The sequence below is a fragment of the Psittacula echo genome (genome assembly GCF_963264785.1).
Source record: "Psittacula echo genome assembly, chromosome: 5".
NCBI classification, from domain to species: Eukaryota; Metazoa; Chordata; class Aves; order Psittaciformes; family Psittacidae; genus Psittacula; species Psittacula echo.
Window position 1 is genome coordinate 74,509,398 of NC_137739.1, and position 11,036 is coordinate 74,520,433.

The following is an 11,036-nucleotide window of genomic DNA, read 5'->3' on the forward strand; positions in this document are numbered from 1 at the left end:
ACTGTGCCCCGTATGCCCTCAAATAACACCCTCCTTTCTCTTGTACTATTTCTTTCTCACACCCTTTTTCACACCTTGGTTTCTCTCTTCTCTTCTTCAACGGACAGCACAGGAGTGGGAAGACCCTTTCTATTATGGAGGTGAAGCTTCAGTCCCTTTTCCAAGGGCTTCCACTACAGTTGCTTAGCGAAATGACTGTGAACCCCAGCGCTGAACTGAGGAGCATGGCAACTAAACTGGATTCTCCTCCCAGGGTTCCTTGATCACGCTCCTTGATCCACAGAGAACTGCTGGCTCTCTTGGGCATAAAGGCATGCATATGGGCAAGGGGGCATCATACTGTGATGTTCCTTCACTGGAATGGTTTTATCTTTTTATCTCTTTCTTCACCCATGTGAGCCCGGCAGCCTCCTCCCTATTTTGGCTGGGCTTGCCATTCCCCTATGACAAATCTCCTGCTCACACCCAGTGAAGGAAGCAGAGCCAGAACTCAACCTGCTCATCTCTCAGACCAGCAACAAGCTCCACTCAGCCCCATCCCTTTTGTAATTATCAGGTTTCTAACTCATGTGAAGGACAAATGAAAGGTGCTGCTGTTCTACAACCACCAGTTTTCAGTACTCAAATTTAAGAGCTCGAATGACTGTCCTGCTCTTGAAATAATAACGAAGAACCTAGAAAATGAATGTGTTACCATGGCTTTTCTTTGGGTTCAAAAAGAGGATGGGGCTAGTGCTTAGAGGCAGCTACTAAATATTTGCAGAGATGACTTTTGACCATGTTGGTGCTTTCTGGCACAAACCCCTCTCATTTCCCCTAATTCTAGGCAGAATTTCCCCTCAAATTCCCTGGGGAATCTCTCTTCAAGCTGACATATGCTGGCTGTCTTTGGGCCAGAGGGGGAAAGAGTATCTGTTGGGAAGGTACTTCCTTCAGCTTTCCTTCCTGCACTCACAGACCTAAAACTTGGCTCAGAGCCACCCTTCCCCAGTCTATTTTCGAGCCAGCCCAAGAAGGTAAAATAAAAGCAGTGAACCCAAAGAATGTCAACTGTTTCCTTCTCCTCCCTTTTTGGAGGGGGAGGAGGAAACTTAAGGGCACATCTGGAAAGCATGGATGACCCTTCCAATGCATGGGGCACCATGGTGCTTTCCATGTGTGCACTATTTCAGTGGCATGGAAAATGGGCACAGCTTCCTCACTGGCCTCTCCAGGCTGGCTCTTGACAAGAATCTGGTCCTTGCATATATTTATGCTCACTCTGACAGCTGATGAGAAAGCAGAGGAGGAGGAAAGGACAAGTACCCCAACTCTTCCACTCGGTTACCTCACTAGGAGTTCAAGTCACAAGATGGATGAGAGAATCAAAGAGGAAATCCAGGCCCCCTCCTCCCCCTTGCAACTCATTTTGGCTACACAAAGGAGGATGAAAAAGGAACAGGCACAGTGTTGAAAGGGGGTTGCCATCTTAGAAATGCTGTTTCCAACAGCTACTACCAAGTCAGGGCTTCCATCCTCCACCAAGAAAGAACTGCAAGCCCTTAAAATGGGTGGTTTTTTCCTTTTATTGGTCGCAATAGCATGCTAAGTCCAACCAGCTGTTTCTTTAGCTCAGGTATACAGAAGTGTGTGCTTTCAGTGCTGAAGGTCTTGCTACGATGTACATCATGCCTGCACAGAAAGTGCTTAATGATTGTTGCATGTTCAACTCTTACTGAAGCAGAGGGCTGTGGAGAGATGCATGGATGGAAATATAACTCACAGGATGGCCTTACTTCACTGCCTCCTGAAGTGATGCATGTTTGGGCAACAAAACCTTGACAATATGCCTCTCATTTTCATCCTCTGAACAAATTGCTGCAAGTTCTGTACTGAACTAAAGTCATGTTCTTTATTAACCTTGGTTATTCACAGCCAATACTGAATTGTGAGCAATTCTGCAGCTCCTGGTATCCAGTCCAGCACCAAGCTTAATTACCCTGGCTTGTCCAGGGATATTTAATAAGATTTCCACCCTGTTCTCCATTCTGCTGCCTGGAAACCACATTACACAAGGTACTGTTGCACTCTCTATTCCCTGAAGTCATTGTCATTGCTGCCTAAACCAGCAGTGCAGGCTTCATTTGTCTGAAGTTCCCAGGGTGCCTGCCAATAGCCAGCAGCACATTAAGTGCAGTGAATTTTAACATCTCCTTTTAGGTACTTCCCTGGAGAAAAGAGGTTTTTCGTCTAGGCCAGGGAAACTGCAATCAGAAACACCCAGTTCCTGATGTGACAAAAGCCAGCCAGCCCTCACCCTGAGCTCTAGATAAAGCACCATGTATACATCTAGGAGAGAACTGGGGCTCCAGGGGCATGTTTCACATGGAAAACCTTCTCACAGTATTTCACAAAGTAAAAAATGCTTAACTCACTGTACGGTAACCTGGACAAGAAAGCTATATTCAGCTTCCTTAGGGACATGAATATGTGCTTGAAGTATTGGGAAGAACACTTGGGGCAAGCTGGCAATGTCATACACCCCAGATGTTTGTTCATCTACTGTTATGTTTGTCTGTTTATGGTAGTAGGGGTCACATCAAGGAGGCATCAAACCTCTGTTGTAAATCAAAACCAGAATATATTCCAAACTTCAAAAGCATTTCTCCCCACTCCTCCCTCTTCAAAGTGACCAACCAACAATGACAAGAACAAAGGGACACTGTGGAAATAAAATACATATTGATGATAGCTTTACCTCTGTAATTTAACAGCATTTTAGATTATTAAACATGAAGACATTTTAAAAGCCTAACTTACCGTTCATCTCTGGCACAGCATGTTTGTTTTAAGCACTTTTCTTACACTTCCAATTATCACAAAATTATTGTTGTTACGTGATTACATCATATTTGTATTTAGTTACACGTTTGCTTTCTCTTGCTGTTTTTGAGTATAACATGATGGTAAAATTTTAGATACCAACAGTTATCAATGAAAACAAAAGAGTAGTTTATGAGCATTAACAAGAACACCCCATGGCACTGGCACAAACTCTTAACCCTTTGTCTTACTGGCAGGACTTTTGGTGCTGTTTCAAAAGTTACAATGAGAGGGCACCAACTCTGTACATGGGCATCAGCAGCTGTGGGTTAAGAGAGAAGTGAGAACCTCTCTTCTGAGCACATCTGTATAGAATCATAGAACAGTTAGGGTTGGAAAGGACCTTAAGATCATCCAGTTCCAACCCCCCTGCCATGGGCAGGGACACCTCATGCTAGACCATATCATCCAAGGCTCTGTCCAACCTGGCCTTGAACACTGCCAGGGTTGGAGCATTCACCACTTCTTTCTATAATAGCAACTCTCAATTTCAGGCCATTATTCTTGGTCTCCTCTTCCAGAGTCTGCGATTTGAGGTGCATATCTCTCAAAGTTTTAAAAGGGGCATTTTCAGAGGCCCTGGGTGCACAGGTTCCCCAGCAACGAGCCTGTGCTTTGTGGTGAGGTCATTCTAGTTTCAGCATAGCACAGGGATGGACACAGACCTATTCTCTTGCTCTCAATGCTCCCAGCTGAGAGTTTGTGTTACTGGAATTCAGACCCATGTTGCCTTCGTGCTACTGACAAACTCAAAAAGCAGTCATTTTCTGCTTCTTTATCCTTCAGTTCTGCTTATTTGTCTCTGCCCTGGAGAGGCTCTCAGAACAGGTTAGTGGCCACTGGATTGCAATAATGTTAGCTTATCCTTATTATATTCTTCTCATTTTAGTTTGTATGTAAGTGGTGGCTTAAAGTAAAGTACCTCCACCAATTCTTCAATGTGATTAATGGAGAAAACTAAAGCAAGTTATCATCAGTGTTTCGTTTTCAAATGGTTTTAAATCACTATCTTGAGGCAGCTGGTGCTCCGTTCCACTTTGTCCGTGCTGCGCTCCCCATCAGACAATGATCTGGGTTGTGCAAAGGCTGTAGTGACTCAGGCAGTATTTAAAAGCACTTCTTCTCCCAGCTATTGCAACAGGCTACGTGAAAGTGGCAGAGCCTTTCGCTACAGTAATACGTGAAAACATCGCAGCCCATGCCTGGAGAATATTTGCCCTTACCTCTAGCATGCCAGCGCTCCACCGCTGTGCATGTGGCTGCCGCTGAGGGGTGTGCGAGTGGATGGCACTGCACTTTTAATTACTAGCAGGAATGAACGACTACCGGCTGTAAATCCCAGACACAGATTGTTCACTAGTGTTGTAGCCAGCTTTGTTTTGGGAAGGCTATAAAGGTGTTTTGGTGGCCGTTGTGGCTGGGATAAGGGATAACACTGAAGGAAAACGCAGCCCGGCTCTGCCCAAACCGACTCCCGCTCTCGACCCGCCGTGGTGCGCGCAGCCGGCAGCGCAGCTATCGGAAGCTGGCCTCCCGGGCGCGCTGCCGCGGCGGAGGGGCCGTGCGACGGCAGACCCACGGCCCTCCGGAAGCACTGAAGTGAGCCCGAGGGCCTGTGCGGAGGAGCGAGATCCGAGCCTTCGGAGGGGCCGTACGATGGCCTTGGGGGTCCCTCTGCTGGCGAGCACCGCAGGGAATGCGCTGGCACCAGGAAGGAGGCGCGGCCGCGGGCCAGGCCCCACCCCGGCGGAGCGAGCGGGGTGCCGGCATGGCTTGCGGCCGCGCCGCGCGACGGCCGGTGGCAAGACGCAGGCCCCGCCGGACGCTGTGGGGCACAGTTGGGCCGGTGCACTACGGAGATGGTCCGCGTTGGTGTCGCCACAACCGGCGATTCATTCCTGATGATTGGAGGAGGAGCGGGACGGTGCTGCCGCCTGCCACACTTGTGGGGAGCTGCAGGAAGGGCTTTGCTGTGCTCCCGGGGAGGGGTGAGGAAAGTGCGGAGTGGTGTTTTGACTTTAAAACGCTGCTTATGTGTTTGTCTCACTTTAGATTTTCAACAGATCTTAAACAGCTGCAGCAGTGATCGTCTGGTAACGTATGCGTCTAAGTAAATGGAAGGAATTTGAGTTAAACGAGTTGATAAGTTATAGTTACAGTTCTGCTCAAAGTGATAGGTGAGGCCTAACTTAAAATAGTCGAGGTTAGAAACGATGAATAAAGTCAAAGGAATGAAACAAAATCATCTTCATTAGGGACTGTAGTGATAGGACTAGGGATAAGGGGATCAAACTTAAATAAGGAGGTTTAGATTCAATGTAAGGAAGAAGTTCTTCCCTGTGAGGGGGGTGAGGCCCTGGCACAGGGTGCCCAGAGAAGCTGTGGCTGCCCCATCCCTGGCAGTGTTCAAGGCCAGGTTGGGCGGGGCTTGGAGCAACCTGGTCTAGTGGAAGGTGTCCCTGCCCATGGCAGGGGGTTGGAACGGGATGATCCTAAGGTCCTTTCCAACCCAAACCATTCCGTGATTCTATCCTAAGTACCTGTGCACATTAGAGGAAAATCTAAACAGCCCAGGTGCACTTATGGATAAAAACTCAGGGAGGAAGACAAAAGCAGCAGCCAGGATGGTGTGGTTTCTGTTTGTTCAATTCATGTCTCATTTTTCAGATATGTATAATTGGTTTATAAAAAGTAGGCAAATTTCAAGGTGGATAGAGAGTAGGTTAAAGGATCATTCTAACTTTTAGTAATACTACTAGAGAAATTAGTGTCATCCTCCTCAAATATTCAGCAGCATGCCTCAGAAAAGCTCAGCCAGGCCAGCCTTTAGCTGCTAGCTACTGGTGAAGGGTTCCCTGTTCTGTGAACAGTGTACATTAGTTCTTGGCTACCAGTCTGTAACTTACCAGCATCTATGTGTGTATGGGCACTGCATTCACATGCTTGTGAGTAGTTTTGCCTGTTTGATGGAAAATTACGTAGTTCTGCAAGTCCTGCTGCTTTTAGAAACAATAAATGCAGAAGGCTCCTTTCCCTCAATGTAAGTTGGATGAATATGGCTTTTTATCCTCAGTGACCTGAACACTGGAAAGCATACTTTTTGGAAAAACATACATTTTGACTACCTGGGCAGCATAATTATAACAACTCTTGTTCACAGGCCATGGCTGCAAACCTAATACGTAGCAAGAAATCTGCCAGCATTGTGTAGAAAGCAGTTAACCAGTGCAGCAACAGCCTGCCATGAAGGATTGTAACAGCAATGCAGTATGATAAAATAGGGGGCTGTTGGGGTTTGATTTTGTTGTTTGGTGGTTTTTTTGTTCACATTCACATTCAGACTATCATCTTAATGAAAATAAGGCATGTGCAGCCAAAGAAAGCAAATATCTGTCCACTGATGGTTTAGGGACATGGGTGTATTTTTGTATATATATATTTTTGGAGACATTTCTATTTCTCCCCTTACTATGTAGGTGTGCATTTACATGGGAAGGGAAGAGTAGTGTCTTTTTAGGTTTGAGCAGCTGGGTGCTACCTGTAAACAACTGATATTTTAAAGTGATTATCATCAGATTTCAGAGTTATATGATCCAGTTGTAAGGATGGAGGCAATGCACACCTGCCAGCCTTAAAGAGGCATAAGAGACACTGCTATCATCAGAGATCATAGTGAAGCTGTAAGGCCAAGTAATTTGAAGAGCACTTTGAAGTCAATTGAAAAGCACTTCGCTAGTTCGTAAGGCATCACCGTGGAGCACAGGGGAGAAGGACATACCAGAGGTGAAGGAAAGGTAATGGATACAAGCAGTAGCTTATGACAGTGTGTTGTCTGCACTTTGTGAAGTGGTCTTTGGGGGCATACACATCAAAGAAGGTCCATTTGCCATGACAGGAGTGGGCTGGGGAACATCACAAACAGCCCAGGTTGCAGGTATGAATCTCGAATTGCTTTGCAACTGTTGCAGAGCCGGTGTTGGACATGTACAAAACATCCCAGCTTATGCACACAGAAATGTGCAACAGTCTGTGGAGTAATGAGTAAGGCTCCCCTGCCAGCATGCTCCCACGTTATACTGTTCCCTCTGACAGCCTGGTGTTCATTAGCAGCTGCTTTGCCGAGCTGTGCAGGAGACTTGACACTGTGGGAGGAGATGGTGGTGTTGGTGAGTCCCGCTCCATCCTCTCTGCTCCTGATTTCTACCTGCATCCAGTGTAACACCTTCCTGCCTGTGTTCATGTGCATTTGTGTGTGCGTGTGTTGGGGAGGCTCAGCTCGAGTCTGGAGCACACGGAGTGTTGCAGCTTTACTGCCTGGCGGAGGGTGTATTTCCTGCCAATGGATGCTGGTGTAAAGGCAAATGCTCCTTAGCCAGCTGATGAGTGTGCTTGTGGAGTATGAGGTGACATGTGCATGATAGAAAGTGGTTGCTCTGCTTCTGGGATGGGGTTGAGTCCAGAAAAGAATGTCAAAGCCTGAAGGGATCTGGCTGAGTGCTGATCTTGGGCCTTTACAGAGTGACTGCTGCTCTGTGGCTGAAGTGGCATGAGGATGTGTTTATATCAAAGACATTCATTTTGGCTGACAGGATGGCAATAAGTTAATCAAACAGGAAAAGTGGTGAGGAAAAGAAGCTTTAACCAGTCTTTGCTTCTTTGCAGGCTCTGGAAAGGGGAGTCAGATCCTAAGCCATCCTTGGGTGTAAGCATGCACTTCCTTGTCTTTCCAGTCAGTTCAACTCCCCACTGGTGTTCAGGCAATCACCTTCCACCACCTCATTCCTTTAAGGGTTTTGGCAGTCCTGGGTGCAGGATGGAAAACTTACAGTGTCCTGGACAGGCTAAAGAAGAAACTCTGATATGCCGCCAAGAGTTTCCCCCCTGAGACTGCTGCCTCCTGCTGCCCTTTCCCCTGCCAGCCCTGATGAAGTTTCTGAATCCCTTGGCTGGGATATGCCCCCCACATGGAAAGGAAAAAAAATCCATAATCAGCTCAGTTAATGTTAAACAGATTGTTATTTAGGAAACTAAGCACCAGAAAGTATGTTACTGGTTAACTGACCTCTCTTGCCCTGGCTGCACCTGATTTCAGAATGGCACCACATATTGCTGTCCTCCAGCTTCTGTGGACACTGCATGGACCCCTATTTGAAAAGATGTAGGCATTTGTGCACATGCTGTACCGTAAGAGCAGCTACCATGTTCTTCCACCAGTGCTTCCACTGTTAAGACTTGTGTGATTTGTTTGGATTGGTTTTTCTTTTTTAAAAGAAATGTGCAAGCATGGACTCTGATGGCTTCTTAATGATACAGTGCCTCTTCTACATATGGATGCCTCAGAACTTGTCTGAATGCAGTCAGAAGGCTTTCTTTTAAAATAACTAGCTTTGGTTTTGTATCGCAACAAACCAAAATCATGTCTGCTCCATGCTGAGTCTATTTGTGCAGGTTTCTGTTCACCTCATATTTTAATATCAAAGCTATAAATCCTGGAGTGGAAAGGTGGTGAGCAGAATGCTGTCTGTCAGAAATGCCACCAGGCAGGAGGCTGACAGCAGCACTGCCAGGCACTGATGTAACGATCCTTGTTTCTTTGAGTTACGTAAATAGCTACAGCCACTTCCCTCTGTGCCTCTCTAAAGCCAGAAGACTGATGGTTCAATGGATGCTACTGTTAAGGCAGCGAGTAGAGAGAAAACAATGCAAAATCCATTGGCAAATCCATTGTTGCACACACACAGGCTGAAAAAAGCAAATTGACAGCAACATTTGCAGAGCATTCGGTCAGTTCCGGCTTCAGTTGCATGTAATCGTCAGGTGTTCTTGGCATAGGATCAAGGTCCTGGTTTATGGTGTGAGGAGGAAGGGAGAAGGAGGACTGAAGCAGGAAGCCCTGTATTTGATTTGAATACATTACACTCAAAATGAGGTGTGGTGCAAAGTGCTGCCTATTTGGTTGGGAAAGTAGTGTTTGAGCTTGATTCCTTATTGTGGCTGATCTCTTCAAGCATGACAAACGCTGCTTTCAGCATAAAGGATACAGGGTTAAGTTCCAGGTGATTATTTTTAAGCACTCATAATCTCTCACTTAAAAATCCTTCTGACACAGCTCTAGGCAAAGATGGGATTTGGTGACTACTCTTTTTTTTTTCATTATGGCAGTTCCTCGTTCTCTGCCATCCCACTCAGGAACCCACTTTCTCCACTATTTGAATTCTTGCTTATGTTGTTTTCCCACCTTTACTTTCTCTCATCTCCAGATCCTTTACAACAGCTTGGGTTGTGCTTCAAAAGGGGAAGCAGCCACTGCAGAGCATTCTGGTGTGAGTCAGAAATCCTTATGGATGAGCCAAAGGCAGCAGAGCAGAAACGAGGTCAATACTAGCTCTAATGAGAATTTAGCTATATCCCTGGTATGGCACTTCTGATATTTGTCCTGACCCTTCTACTTCCTATATGGCCACAACTATGCCAGAAGTGTGCTTAAAATCTTTGTGTTTGACCAGTCAAAGTATGTTTCAATTTCTGTTAGGAAAAATTCATCAGTTAATGCCCTGGAAACATGTCCCTTCTCCTTTTCCATCCCCATTAGGGGAGACAAAGCCTGTCTGCCCATTGTACGGTTAGCTGCAGGCACTAGTCCTGCTGAAGGACTAGTGAAGGAGGAGGACTCTACTTCCTCAGCCAAAATGTCCCTTGTGTCAGCCTTGCTAGGGTTCCTCACTAGGAAAACCTGCCCTCCTGCAGCATGTGCTGCCTCAGCTGCACAGAACAATAGTGCCTATTCCAGCATTGAAATCTTGGAGAGAATATAATTTCCAAGGAATGTTATTTCCTTATCATGCCATTGTCTTTAATAAAATAGTTCCATGTCTTTAATAAAATAGTTCCAAAGAATCAATGTGGACTATGTTTTTTTCACAATGTGATTTTTATTAGTTATTTATGCAGCCTAGCAGATGCCAGCATGCAAACTATGCAAAGAGCAAATCTCTTCCTCCAAGTGTAAATATTTACAGATCATATTCAGTGGTATTTAGTACTCTGCAAACATACTGTCAACAGTTCCATCCAGACTCTTCCCTAATCACAGCCTCAGAGTTGGCAGAGGCACATCCTCTGTGAAAAGATGGTTATGGAGAAAAATTATAACAGGCTAAATAGCTTCTTGGCTTAAGTAGATGTGAATTATACCACAGGTGAATCTGGCCTACACCAAGTTAAAACTTTCTTATAGGAGCTTGTATCTACCACATGAAGAGTTGGAGAGATGATGCTTCTAGGGTGACAGCTCTGCCAGACACACTGGAAACCTCTCTTGGCACTGGATGAAAGGGTGATTACAGTGCATGGCAGGGAGTTTGAACTTTCCACATGTTTTAAAAGATATAGTTCCACCTTTTCTTGGACATAATGGACAGGAGACCTGGGGCTATTCTTTTCATTGCATCAACTAGCTAAGTTTATTTGAATAGTCCAGAAGAGCAAATATTCCCTGCCCCAATCTGTTCTTGAAACAGAAATGTATTATTTCTGAAACGCAGACCTACCTTTTGGTCTCTAGCTCAGTCAGTGCAAAATCCCTGAATGGGTTAATGTCTGGGACATAGCTTGACGATATTGGAGCCATTCTGTTTAAACTAATATCCTAAAATCCCCTTTCCTGAACCTCCAGCCCAATCCCCCTTGATAGAATTTCATTACTTCCCATAATCTCTGCTCCCCTGACAATCTGGCATAAATACAAACCAACTGAAAGCTCAGTGGTGGCTTAGCCCTCATTTATATTCTGTGAAAAGCTGCTATTGCAAGCATGTCTTAGCACCCAGTTTTTCACACGAGGTATGCAAAGGTGCAGAGAAGTCTGTAACACTTCAAAATTATGTCCTCTGGGATTCTCAGAGGAAACAGCCTGACTGACATTCCCTGTGCATCACAGGGAAAGAAATGAGAGGGAACATCCATGACATCCCATATTCTGTTTGCCTGATCACAGCTTTATTTCTTTCAGTGCCTGTATTTTCCCATCGTACACCTGGACTTCTCCATGAGCATTTTCTTTTTTATCTCCTGAGGCTGTTTTTCCCAGAAATGCGCTTGTTCCCCATTACACCAACCCTAGGGCCGCCTGCCTTACTCAACAGCTTCACAATATTTCCTTCATCTTCGTGCTT